We start from the raw sequence: 15,013 nt of genomic DNA, 5'->3' as shown, positions 1-15,013 counted from the left end.
TGATGACACACCATTTAATTTGTTCTCAAGCCGGGTAAACAAAACTGTCACTGTTGCAGAAAATCGCCCCTGACTGTGACTAATTGGTTTAATATATTGTCAAATGTGGCAAAAAGAAAACACTGCACAGCTGTTGATCATTGTCACTACTTTACCATTACTCATCGACTTAATCATCGTCAAAATGTGACCACAACAAGTGTTCTCTCAAAACTGAGAGGTCAGCGCCCCTCCTGCTGCTCATGTCACCCTGTCCTGCAACCACCAAGGACTCAGGCATATTTAAAGTTATGGCTTCATAATTAAAAAAGGTGTCAATATTGTCCTGCAGCAAAAGGACGGCAACAGTTTGGAATAAATCATAGCTTGTTGGATGTCAGTGCGACCGGAGAGCAGTAAGACCCAAGTGATAGATGCCCCTTGTTAAGAATGGCTAAATGAAGCAGAAAGATGTGTGCTGTTGTTAATGACTCTTATTATGAAAGTGTTGAAGTAGACGAGTGGAGAGGGGCACTTTATTTCGCTGAAGAGCACAAGACCCGCTTGGCACTCTGTAGTCTCATGGTGCACAATGTACTACATGTGGCGAGGAAGTTAGGAATTTAATCAGCCTGGTGACAGAATGCCCACCTCATTTGGTTTTGCTCTGTGAGAGTGACTCTAGTGAAGCTTTAGCAGGAAATGGGAATAGGAACATTTCCATCTAGATAGCTACTACTGAAGCTAGCTCCCTATCTAAATTCTATCTAATGTAGGCCAATGCCTGCACAATCATCAGGTTTGTAAATCTGCTACAGTATTATGTTTATGCAGTTAACCGCATTTCCTTACAGTGTACTGTTAATTGCTATGACAACAAATGGTATTATTTTGTTGTGATTGATGATTGCAGTGCTGACCATACTGAGTTGTTTACAAATATTTTCATTTTGCTAAATAAATAACCCAAAATATTAGAAACCGTCTTCGTGTCATTCAATGCAGTTCAACACCACAACAAACTACATAATGGTATCATCCTAACTTTATACCTCACTGACAGTATCTAAACACTTATTATATTTCGAAATGCTGAATTTTGAATGCAGGTTGTACTGGGGTTAGCTTGGAAAGGTTTAGGCCGAACCGATAAAATGTCATGACCAGACATATACCACAAATGCTTTTGTTTCTTACAATGTACGTGGTAAGTTTGAAGTTCAACCTAAATTTTCTAGAACAATCTGTCTCAAAAAAGAGGTGTCTTTGATGGGGGACTAGTTTTATTTAGTTTTATTATACAGTGGTTAACAGGAGTTGTAAAAACTTAACGTCCAGTTAAAATAGGTTTGAGACAAGCCTTAAATTAAGCCGTCGTTGAGAGTTGAAATGGTTACATTTACAGATTGACTGAGCAAAAACAGTTCACTGTGGCTTTAAAATCAATGTTAAATGAGTAATACAGACTACCTCTACCAAGAAGGTCAGTCCAAATTTGACTGATTCGTCAATTTAGTCTTTATTCATATCTACCTATCTATTTATTCATATCATACCTTGGTGATTAAAGATGGAGAGGTATGATGTTCTGATTTCAAGTTTTCTTTTTTTAAATCTCATTCCATTTCCTTTCATTATGAATGGCGTAATCACAGTCAGTTCCAAGTGGTTGAACAGCACTTTCACCTTCATAAGGATCCTCATTGCCCTCAAATGTGAGAAATGTGACCGGAAGGAAATGAGAAAATTCTTTTTTATATTAGGATGGCCATTGCAGATAAGAAACCCAAATCACCTCATTCCAACTTACTTCTGCTGTTCTAATACAATAGAACCTCCAAAATCGAATACAATATGTTCTGCGATTCTGGTTGTTTTCCAAGTTGCTAGAATTTCAAAAGATTTTTTTTTCCCCCCATAGGAAATAAAAAAAAAAAAAAAAAAAAAAAAGTAGATTAGTTCCAGCGACAGGGCAAATGTTCATTTTAACATTCATAGCGACCATGCAAGTGTAAAGGGAAATTAACCAGTGTATATTAATAACACTAAAATAATGTAAAACTACGTAGCTTTATAAAAGCCTGAAGGACCCATAATGCGGTCACCTGGATGTGCTTTATAGGTATTGTTGGCATTCATAGTGATGTTGCACATTTGTTTGCAGGTATGCAGCATAGGAACATATCTTGTATTTTGTGGTGGTTTCATGGGTTTGTGCTGGTAATGCATTTGTACATCACAATATACTCCATTTCTGCATCTACAGTTATCATCACACTTCTCTTTCTTAAAAATAAGCAGGAAAAAGCCAAACACACTTGTGGAAGTAATTCTTTAGGTGCTCACTGAGTTGACGGTTATGAAATCTGCTCATGTTATGCATGCTCAAGGGTTATGTTTAGTGGATGATGGATGAATTTTGTAGCATACTTTTGTAGAACATTTTGTTTGACTTCAAATTGTACCACTTTTGTGGCATTCAACTTTGGACGTTCCAAAACTGTATTTTCTCTTTAAAACCTTTAAAAAGTAAAAAAAATTAGATAGTGTTTAAAATTTAATGTTGGTGTGTTTTAAGGTTTTATTCCCAAAGATGAGAAACAGGCTTGGTTTCTGGAGTGGGTTATCTGCATTCTTTTTACAGAGCTGTCGAGCAGATGCAGCACTGATGTACAGTAGTTAAAACACATAAAACAAAGTGCTGAATGTTCAACTTTGACTGGCAGTGGTAACGCTCAGAATCCATGGAGTTTTAGTTCAAGTGGACATCCCATGGAAATTCCATGAATGCATTTCAGAAAAAATATTGTAAAAGTGGATAACTACACTGTCAAAAGTGCAATATGTTGTATGGCTGAAATATGCAGTTACATAGTTAGTTGTCCCCCTTTTGACTTCAGAGCTGTTCAGATGTTGCTGGCTGTGGTGTGTCAAGGTCACCACTGCCTGCACACTTTTAATTCACTGATCTTGCCTAAACGCACACTGCACACAAGGTCTGCAGCACACATTTATACTCATACAGGCTTGCAGGTTCAAACAGTTGTAAGACCATTTCACACTAGCGGCTAAGCGTGAGAAAGAGTTCTCGCTCTCTCAAAAAATATACAAGTATGTGTTATTGAGAACAAAAATAGCGAGTACGCTTATTATATTATTATACTTGGGATCTTCAATGTAAACAAGCCAAGGTGGGATAATAAGGTATGTTCTTAACAGCAGTATGGCATAGGATCACTGTGTAAAACGACCACTAAGCTCTACAAAGTCCCTTAATCACTCGTTGTCTTGAGGGGGTACATGCAAACTCGACATGAAGTGCTGTCTAAGCCCCATTATAGCAACATGCACACATGCTGTAAACGCATGCATTGAAATGCAATTAGGTTGAGTGAAGGACATAGCTGGGAAGGACGTTATCTTTTTGTTTTTTTCAAGAGGATGGCTTAGAAGATAAGTAGCTGATTTGTTCCGACACAAGCAGCATGGTAGACTTACGAGGGAAATACAGATAATGATACAAACAAACAAAACAAAGAAAAGTCAAACAAGGACTGTAACAACAGGAAATAGTTTGATAATTTGTGTGACCACTTCTCGCTTCAAATGAGCTCATGCATAGTTTTGAGCAAAGCTATGCTGGCTAATTGATGGCAGTTGTAAATTCTGCAATATTTATCAATGACTGGCACCACTCCAGAGAAGGACCTTCACTGCAAACTCAATGCTTCAGGTAAGAATGAAGAAATTCCCTAGAGTCAGCAGCTATTAAAAATACATTAAAATTCTAAAAGCGCAGATTTTGGGCTAAAACCAATTTTGTCAAATATCTGTTTCTAAAAATCTTGACACCTTGTACAGTTTCTGTAAGAAATTTGTTTGATGTTTGACTACGTGCTGGAATGTACAGTAAAGTGTCTTTAAATTCACCCTAAGCAAAGTCTTGTAAGTCTCTAATGGCCATATTTATTACAAATTTGCACGTACAAAAACTGGCGCAGACTTGATTGACGTGACGTTAGCTGATCTACTAACTGGGTGAACTCAGTATTGCATCTGCCAAAAACATCATCGGGCTGCATCCACTTCGCACATGCCAATTGCTGATTTTGGTTTGGTATGTAGATAAATATGTACTATTGTACTGTGGTTCAAAATAAAGTAATCCTATCCAGGAGTCAGAATGCAGGATGCATATGGTATCAGTTTTAAGATGTGTAAGCCGTAATAGGTTTCATGAAATGTTGCATGTAAAACTGAAATGACATGAAAATGGAATCTTTTTGAAAAGAACATCTGTCTTTAATAGGCATCACTGTGTGTTGTGTATCTTTAGAATTGAAAAAAAAAACAAATGAGTTACTCCACTATTTTCCTCTCTGGTCTCCTGTGACAAGCGAATACTTATGTTCCTCTCACCTCTAAAAAAACCCATAATCAGTTTATCATGTGGATAGTTTACATTCCAACCAGCATCATTCATCGTTTTATGGCAATCAGTCATTATGTACATTAGCCAAGGTTGCTGGCATTTGATTCATAAAACTAAATGATGCTCATCTTCAGTGCAAATAATGTGGGTGGTATGATGTTTTGTCTCGTGTTTTGAAGGACAGTTGTGTCACTGAATGAAGATAATCATGATAAACATGGCATCATAAAATGTTGTTTACATACTTTTAACAGGAATTTCAGATCATCTCATTATTTTAAAAAGTAAAAATCATCATCAAGTTGAGATTGAGGGTTTTCATTGGCAGGGAGTTAGTTTCACACAACCACTATTTGGGGTCATACAAAAAAGGATATTGTGAAAAGACAAGAAATGAAGTGTCTACCACAAAATTACCAGTGTACCCCCGACCACGTCAACCCAGCAAATAACCTCTGTGCTCTATTGATCATTCACTACAGGACATCTCAATGTGCATCAATTCGTGGGCCTGAAGATCTTGTTCTGCTGCTGAAATGTTCAACAAAAATGAATTTGAGACATGTCAGACATTATTTGAGACACATATCCTCACAGGTAAACTTAAAACTAATTTAAAGCTCCAGACATACAGTATTTCCTGTTTTGATGCGGCTGTGTCCTACCCACAACTTCCTTTCTTTTAATGGTTAGCCTCTTCTATGTCCTCACAATGGTCTTCTTGTTAATTGGCCTTTCTGACTGTGACGCCCACCCTCCATCGGCCCACCGGGGTTTGATAAATGAGCCGCTCACTTTACTCGGGTGGACTGAAGCGGGAGTTTGTTTTTCCGAGCGCACTTTGATGCACATGGCCACTCGAAAGAACCAGGGCGTCTTTGATTGCTGCACTTGGAAGTAAAACCTGACACGAAACGGTACACTTTATGGCTGCTTTTTATTAGTATATTTACTGTAAATGTGAAGTTAAAGGCTTCCAATTAAGCGGTAAGAAGATGAGAGAAAACTCACCAGACGTCTCCACCAGAATGAAATAGTAAAAAGCGCATTATAGTACAATTAGGCTAGATGTACATTGCAAATCCAAGTTACCAATGATGATTGAGAGCCTTAACATAAAATAAAAAAGACGGTCCATTTACATGTAATTCATTTTGTCTATTTACATGTACTTTGTGAATAGAACTGAATAGTGGCCCATATCCAATATCACAGTGAATATTTACATTTACTGAACACTTGAAACAAGTGCATATACAAAACTACTGGAGCTACGGCAAAACACACCAAGTGGAATCGCCAAACAAGTTACTGACAGCCACCCACTGCTCATGAACACTTTCAAATATATTACAAAAAAAGTTATATACATGACTCATAACTCGGAATTGTATCATTTGAGCTACTGTATGTGACACAGTTGTACCCCAGCTTTACTCGGGTACAATGGCTTGTCACTTGGGTGGCACCCTGAAAGGTTTTGTACACTTTTACAGCTCAGGAACATACTGTACCTGGGTCTTTTTGACACTGAAAAAAACAGTTGTGATTGTCCGGGGAGTCCAATAATGTTTATTGTACATTGAGGAGCAGAATATTACACTACACCAGCTCCATTTCTGACATAAGGAATAATCCTGCTCCTGATGCTCCTTAGGTCAAAATTGTAGCCATGTTGTTGTCATTTCACGGCCCATCTCATCACTGTCGCAATTAATGATATTTTCTGGTTTTGCAACAATGACCGTCCCATCTTTGTCCTTGCACGGATGTAAAATGAGCTGCACAGAATACAAAACTAGAAAATTGTGACATGAAGGTCATGTGACGTGACTTGTTTCAAACAGGACATTTCAGGCCCAATCTTTCCTTCCTTTCTTCTCCTAATTGAAGTCGCGCTGCTTCCCACTGTTGGCCTCATGGGCTTGTGTTCTTCATTGCTTTAGCCCTCCTGTGTGACTCTTTCATTTTGCCTTAATTTGCTTCTTGTGCTCCACCTTTCTGCGTACACTGTGCACATTTCTTTGCTCAGCTTCTTAACGGATTGATGTAAAGTGTTCTCCCGGCGCTTTGCAGCTGCTTGTTGTCCTTTATTGCTGCTGTAGTTGTGGCCTCGGGATGTTGTTTCTTCTTGACCCACTGCGAGGGGAAATGACTAATGTCCCTGATGAGATGTTGCCATGGCAATAGCCAAAGCAATGGGAAATGTCACCTTTTGAATTCATATTATTGATCATTTTATTAGTAGGCTCCGCTCTCAACTACCATATGGATATTTCAGCCATCCATTTTCTACACCGCTTGTCATCATTAGGGTTGCAGGTGAGCTGGCACGTACCCCAGATGACTTTGAGCAAGAGGTGGGGTACACCCTGGACTTGTCACCAGCCAATTGCAGGGCACATACAGACAACACAACCATTCACAGTAACATTCACACCTAACAACAATTTAAATTCTACAATTAACCTAAAAATGCTTTTTTTTTTTTTTGGCCTGATGCAAACACGAGGAGAGCATGCAAACTCCATACAGGAAGGCTGAAGCTGAGATTCAAAGCCTCAACCTTGGAACTGTGAGGCAGACACGCACTAACCGCATCCACCGTGTAGCCCCTGTATAGATTTTTCCCCCAAAATTTATTCCAGCCAGATTTGAAATTAAGTATATATATTTTTTACATCTGCCTCACAGTTCTGAGGACCGGGGTTCAATCCCCGGCCCCGCCTGTGTGGAGTTTGCATGTTCTCCCCGTGCCCGAGTGGGTTTTCTCCGGGCACTCCGGTTTCTTCCCACATCCCCAAAACATGCATGGTAGGTGAATTGACAACTCTAAATTGCCCGTAGGTGTGAATGTGAGTGCGGATGGTTGTTTGTTTGTATGTGCCCTGCGATTGGCTGGCAACCAGTTCAGGGTGTACTCCGCCTCTCGCCCGATGATAGCTGGGATAGGCTCCAGCACTCCCGCGACCCTTGTGAGGAGAGGCGGCTCAGAAAATGGATGGCTGATGGATGAATTGCTATCTTCTGGCTAGAAAGGACACAAGAATGTGTCAAAACATAAAAGAAGACAAATGCATTCACCATTTCAATTGTTTTAAAAAAAAAAAATGTTTTATTCATTTCCCTGACAATTGTGTGGGAACACAATATTATACAAATCTAGCGACTTTGTAGCATCATCTGTAGCATTTTAATGAACATTGGGTATACATGTACAGAAAGGATATAACTACCCTTTCTTGTGGATGACTCAACTATCATTTCAAGTGTTCTGTATGACCTTACACCACAGTTAAATGTCACTTTACTTTGTGAGATGACAGTTGGTCACAGTGGGCGTTTACACCTCAAAAGGCTAACCTCTAAAAACAAAAGTGTCCTTTTGGCCTCCTTCCAAATGCTCTTTGGACGTGAAAATGGTAAGAGCGTCACCATGTGACGGGGCCCAAATCACATCATGTTTGCCGTTCCCAGCTTGATTTGAAATGAAATGAAATGTGGAGCAGACCTCCTGGGAATAGAATGGCAGTGGCGACAGTCACACCTTTGGAGAGTCCCAACAAATGTGGACAGCACACATGCATGGATCCATATTAATAACTTCTTTGTTTTCGCAGTAATATCAGGACTGTAGTTCACATCTATTCTTGCTGAATAAGGTGATACCCCTTCGTGCTCCTTTTGCCCCAGCGGGGCTTAATAATAGCATTACCGTGTGAGAACTGCTTGACGTTTTGCCATTATATATAAAAAGCTTGATTGATATCCTGTTGTTCAATACGGGGCTACCACCACCACTTGAGTTACTTGATACTGTACATCTATCATTCAGCTGCATGAGTTTGCTCCCTCAACCTCTTTTGGATGGAAGTCAACAGTCACAAGCATTATAGGAAGATGTATTCTAGTCACACGCAGTAAATTACACTTTGTGGTGATTAAACGAGCCATGGGAGCAAATAAAAACTGAACGTGTTTGATCCGTGTTGGGCGCAGAGTACAATAAAACGACACTCAAGGGACACTACATTAGGTACAGCTGTACAATCTCCACTACAAATTCAACTCTTAAAATGAAAATGTTTTGATTGACACTTCAAATTTGAGTGTATTCTAATATATAGTCTAATGGTTAACACAGAGGCCAGCATGGTGGTATAGTGGGTAGCACATCTGCCTCACATTTTGAGATTTGAATCCCCAGAGGAGGGCCTGAGTCAAGTATCGAACATGGAACCTCTCGGCTGCATGGCAGATGCACTAACCACGAAATTAACATGCTGCTCCTATTATTTTTTTAAATTGTATTTTATTTAATTATACTGTACTTAGGCGGCACGGCGGGCCGACTGGTTAGCACGTCTGCCTCACAGTTCTGAGGACCCGGGTTCAAATCCGGCCTCGTCTGTGTGGAGTTTGCATGTTCTCCCCGTGCCTGCGTGGGTTTTCTCCGGGCACTCCGGTTTCCTCCCACATCCCCAAAACATGCATGGTAGGTTAATTGAAGACTCTAAATTGCCCGTAGGTGTGATTGTGACTGCGAACGGTCGTTTGTTTATATGTGCCCTGTGATTGGCTGGCAACCAGTTCAGGGTGTACCCCGCCTCTCGCCCAAAGATAGCTGGGATAGGCTCAAGCACGCGCGTGACCCAAGTGAGGATAAGCGGTATGGAAGATGAGTGAATGAATACTATATTTTTTCTCTCTCTAAATAGATTAAAAAAAACAATGCTGGCATTAGTTGTGTAAAGCTGTGTGTTTTATGACAGAGAATATACTGTATCTATTGTTGTCCCCCTCTAAAGACTGAGCCTCTCTATCTATTCAATATCTCTATTTCTTAAAAGGCAGCCTGTTATTGTGTATGTGACCATGTCCTTGAGTGTGTATTCATGAACGTGTTCTCAGAATGAGCAGTCCTATCCGTCTTTCTCAGGGTGGCTAACGCTCAGGCCCCTGATCCGTCCTCATTTGGTTGGCGTTTTCATTTTGCGGGCCACGATCCTTCCTTCCTGCCACTTGGATAGAAACTTTTCACCCTTTCCTTTCTCTCATATATACAGACAAACATTTATTTCCCTCTTTTTTAATGCCACTAACACAGGAAGAGGCAAAATGAGAACAAATTGATACAAATCCTATGGAAAGCAGCCAAGGGGTGAAGAATAAATGGTAGAAGTGCCTACATGCATACAGTAAATCTGCTGATGTAGTGCTTGTGTTCACTTTGTAAGTGTGGCCATTGCTCATTATGAGACCCATTACGCTGATACCGAGAGGACTTAGATGACACCTCAATGTCACAGCTGTATCAAAGGCAGATCCAAGAAGCGACTTTAGGAAGCAAAAAAGGGGATGCACAAATAAATAAAAGTAACTGGAATGAACTTCAGGTCAACGTCACTGCAAAGCGGAGGTGCAATACACGCAGCATATCCCACGGCTTACCACTACTGCCGAGATGACCGTCATCACTGGTTAAAGGCAATTCCTCTTAATAGTGTTCTTTTGCCTTGAGCTGCATTGCCCAAAAACAAAGCCAAGTCAATCTAATCGTGAAACAAGGTGAGAAGCGAGGGCAGGAGGAAAGGAGAAAGAGAGCAACGGAGGCTGAAAACAAGCTTTTCGTGTGTGCGTGTGTGTGTGTGTGTGTGTGTCAAGGGGATTTGCAACATCAATCTGATGAATTCAAAGCCCCCTGGTTAGCTCCCAGAGGTTTATGGGTCTAAAACCCATATAGCATCATCCTGTGCACTGCTCACACTCACAAAGCTGGACACTTTTTTTTTTTTGCCAACATAAAGCCAAGTTTTACATGTACAAAAATAAAAGCGCTTGCATAAACCTTCACCCCTTATTTTGGATGCACCCCTGCATGCAGGAAACACATTAAAACTCCATTCCTCCCTGCAGCGGCTGGGAATAAAGGTCCATTGTGTAGGTGTGTGCAAGAACTCCGGTCAGCACAACGCGGCCTCACTGAGCTGCTGGACCGCTGAGCACTGCAGGTGTGATGCATCTCAATTTGTTCCGGGAGGGATCAAATGGGACTGCCTTGCAAATCTTACAGAGAAGCACAGGTCCGGACACACACTGAATACACTCACCAGAAACAACATGAGGCACCTCTGCACAATCCAATGAGAAAAAAAACAAAAAAAAAACTACCATTTTGTATTTACTAAGGTAATGGTGCATGCATAATTTCGTAACTTGTTGTTCATAATGGAACCAGCATGCCTCATACTCAACTAAAACTGCCTATCAGTGAAATAAAAAATAAGATAAATAAGTGAGGAATGGTGGACCATGTGGTTGGCACGCCTGCCAACGTCAGTCAAAGGTCTTGGACCCTTTCTGTGTGGAGTTCTCCCTATGCTTGCGTGGGTTTTCTCCAGGTTCTCCTATAACAGTGGGCCCAATGGTGGATGAAGAAGGCTTTGGATTATAATACATACTGTAGCAGTCTTCCCTGGTACTCATTTTATTTTGTGTTCCACATAAAAAAAAAAATGCATCTTTACAGAAAAAAAAAAATCATCTTGAACAACTCACTGAACTACTATAAAAACTAATACATAAACAACTATGAAAACAACAACCACTAGTAGAACTCAGTCACAGGGCCGTGCATTTAGAGCCATATTCTCCCGTGTGCATAAGTCAGGAAAGGTGCGCAGATGTGCATTTTTGTGGCTTCACGCATTCTCCCATCCACTCAAATCTGTCATTTCCGCACCCACGTGTCAGGTATGCACTCTGGGTGGAGCAACCCCAAAATCTGGCCCAAATCTGGCCTTGCGTGCATGCTGCATGCATTCTCCCGTGCACCTAAGCACTTTCTCTTCCGCACGCCACAGGCTATAGTAAGTACAGCGCCCTCCATCCATTCATTTTCCGTACCGCTTACCCTCACTAGGGTCGCAGGGGTGCTGGAGCCTACCCAAGCTATCTTCGGGCGAGAGGCGGGCTACACCCTGAACTGGTCGCCAGCCAATCGCAGAAGTACAGTGCCCTGTGAAGGTGAAATGGTTAATGGAGTGCACTGTAGTGATCTACACCATCAAGGTGCCCAAAGTGCTTTACAGAGGCTCACATTCATCCATTCATGCACCCATTCATTCACCAATGGGCGGCTGCTGGCATACAAGGCGCTGCCAGGCCCACTGGGAGCAATTTAGGGTTCAGTGTCTAGCCCAAGGACGACTGGACTGGCTCTACAAACTGAGCCAGAGCTGCCGTTATTAAATCATTTGCATCTATGGTGGTCGTCAAATACTTTAAAGTGACTCCGTGTTTGCAAGGAAGCTTGGGTACTGCTGATCTATTCCTTTTGTATTGATGGACCTCCAAACATGCGTTCAGTCATGAGCACAGTATTCTGATTAAATTACCTTTAGGATTTATTTCATACAGAATAAAAGTTTCTCCTTCAAAGTGTAGTGTGTTAGACGGAGCGATGCGCACGTCCCATAATTACACATCCACTACGTAAGGTGTTTTCATATTTCAAGTTGTGCATTATTTTTCCAATGGATTTGGGTGACATTCACACATCTCAGGAAACTCCATGCTCCATGATTTACAGCCAGCCTCAGACTTCACTGAGTCACGCCTCTTTGGTGGTTCCATACAAATTTGCAGGTTATGCACAGTGGGGTCACTGATGGTGTAGTGGTACACTCGCCTGACTTTGATGCTGGCAGCGTGGGTGCAGTTGCCACTCAGTGACAGTGTGAATGTGAGTGTGAATGGTTGTCCGTGTCTATATGTGCACTGTGACTGTCTGGCGACCAGTTCAGGGTGTAGTCCGCCTTTCGCCCGAAGTCAGCAGGGATAGGTTCCAGCGCCCCATGACCCGAAACAGGATAAGCGGTGTTGTAAATGGATGGATGGATGCACAGTGGGTGTGTCAGAAGTCTGGATTGTAAAATGCGTTAAACAAAGAGACGTGTGAAAGGGTGAATATGGCCCTTAGTACCTGGGACTTCAATACAGACTTAACAGACTTAGTCCACCTCTTCATACAAATACTATCACATCGTAATTATAGGAGCTATCAAGACTGTACAAAATTGCAATTTAACAGCATGCAACTACGCTGTAAATTCGAACTAGTTCAGTATACTTAAAAAATGTCGAGAAATTGATTGCCACTTTTTTTTAAAGTAAACTTCGAAGCCAAATTAAAGTACTAAACAAGTAAAGTCAGATGAATGGATTCTTTTTAAGTAAGTTTTAGAGTAAGTTTAATGGCTGACTGCAAGTAAGTTTAGTATTAGATTTCAATTAGCCTAGCTAAATACTTGGATAAAAAGAGGCAATTTCTTTAACTTTACTTTGTATTTACAAATTTACAAACTTTAAGGGTTTCTTCACAAACCCATATGTGTAAACAGCTGCATATGCTGTTAACAACCTGTGCAGTGCTGTAGCCAGAACAGTATCAGGGTCAAAGTCCAATCAAAATAATACAAAAAAATATCTAATAATAATTTTAAAAAAAATACTACTACTACTAGATTTCATAAATTGAATGAAAGGAAAAGTCAACATTAAGCACATGATGAGCCCTCAGACCATAAATGCTTCAACGCGTGTTGCCCTTAAAAATATTATTTGTAATTGCACAGCCTCCTCCACCTGCTTACTTAGGGTAGAGCTCTTCTACAAGACACGTCACAATCAGTCAAAAATCAGTCATCCAAATGAATGATAAATATAACACTCATATACTTTGAGCATTTTAAGGAGACCATTATGTAGAACTACGATGACATTATCACAAAATGAATGAATAATTTCACACAGCAGACATTTTGTGAACACACACATCAACTGGCCTGCACCTCTGAGACGAAGGAAACGCTATTGTCTGGTAAATATTACGAATGCATTTGTTTCTACTAAATGGTGTCTTGACATTGCACTGATGATTAAAAGCAAAGTCAATTCCAGCAGGCTGTTAAGAAACACCAGTTAGCACGGCAGTGCCTTGGCATGTGAACATTTGCTTGTCTAAATGTCCCGTTATCGACTGCTGACCAGTCCAGGGTGTACCCACCTCTCCCCCAAAGAAAACTGAGATGGGCTTGAGCTCACCAGTAACCGTGAAGAAGTGATAGACAATGGATGAATTAAAGTCCATATTTCTATCTTGTATAAAATTCTTTGATGTCAAACAAGAACTGGAATGTATTCTGCTGATTTTAGATGGGAGCCTTACAATGGTTGCAGTTTGAGTTGATTGTCCTTGCTCAAGTTAAATGTCATCGTTTGATATCATTTTGCTTTCTTGACACATCGTGACATATGAATAAATTACACCACTGTCGTCTCCTTTAGGATGACAGTCCAGCCAAGTGGGAAGCTTCACTAATGATCATAGCTTCATCACAAACTATGGATGGATGTTATTAATCTTTCATTCATTGCCGTCCACTCGCCAAAGTCAAAGTCCAAAGTCCTTAAAGGGCTGGAGAAAGCGGAAGTGCAGAGGTTACCATAGGACAACCTCCATTCTAATTACCTTCATCACTCACTCTTGCTCATAATTTATCTCATCCTCTTCTGGAAATGAAAAACGTCATCATTAATAACAAATCAAAGTGCAGAGGAGGAGTTTGCTAAGTAAGACTGATTCTTGGTGATGTTTGTTGATATTTTCCTCATTTGAGAGGTTCAAGTCTTTCATCAGTAAATTATCATTTGTTAGCCAGCATTTATCAAGCTCGATTAATAACCGATTAACACTTGTGTTCACATTGTGACCTCTAAGTAGACTAGGAACCGGTGAATACACATGCTCTAATACATTTTGGAGCCAATTGACCATTTATTAAACCTTTCCGTCATCATAGCTCAACAACTGTGGTTAGGCATGGCAGCTCTGATAACATCCAAAATGGAAGGAACAAAATTTGCTCAAACGTATCCTCTGTTGCACGTGCCCGTCACGACTATGTTACATTATTAGTTATTTCCATCCATCCATTTTCTGAGCCGCTTCTCCTCACTAGGGTCGCGGGCGTGCTGGAGCCTATCCCAGCTATCATCGGGCAGGAGGCGGGGTACACCCTGAACTGGTTGCCAGCCAATCGCAGGGCACATACAAACAAACAACCATTCGCACTCACATTCACACCCACGGGCAATTTAGAGTCTCCAATTCATGCATGTTTTTGGGATGTGGGAGGAAACCGGAGTGCCCGGAGAAAACATGCAAACTCCACACAGGCGGGGCCGGGGATTGAACCCGGGTCTTCAGAACTGTGAGGCTGACGCTCTAACCAGTCGTCCACCGTGCAGCCTAATTTTCGTTGTATAATAAGTAATTCAATTCATTTAAATTATTTACCTTGGTCTCATTTCAAAATCACAAAAGTCTCACATTTAAACAGGGCTATGTACACTTTTTTTTTTTTTTAAACTTACAGACTCGGAAATATACTTAAGTACAAAAGTTAAAAAGAAATATAAGTAATCATATTTACATTCCATTATATATAGTACCCCTTGTGATAACAATGGAGAAAACATGTATGTGTGTAGATTATAAGCTTGTAGTTATTCAGCTGGCACAATACACAACGCATACGC

The sequence above is a fragment of the Phyllopteryx taeniolatus genome, chromosome 20 (genome assembly GCF_024500385.1).
Source record: "Phyllopteryx taeniolatus isolate TA_2022b chromosome 20, UOR_Ptae_1.2, whole genome shotgun sequence".
In the NCBI taxonomy this organism is placed as follows: Eukaryota; Metazoa; Chordata; class Actinopteri; order Syngnathiformes; family Syngnathidae; genus Phyllopteryx; species Phyllopteryx taeniolatus.
Note: the sequence above shows the minus strand (reverse complement) of the source record.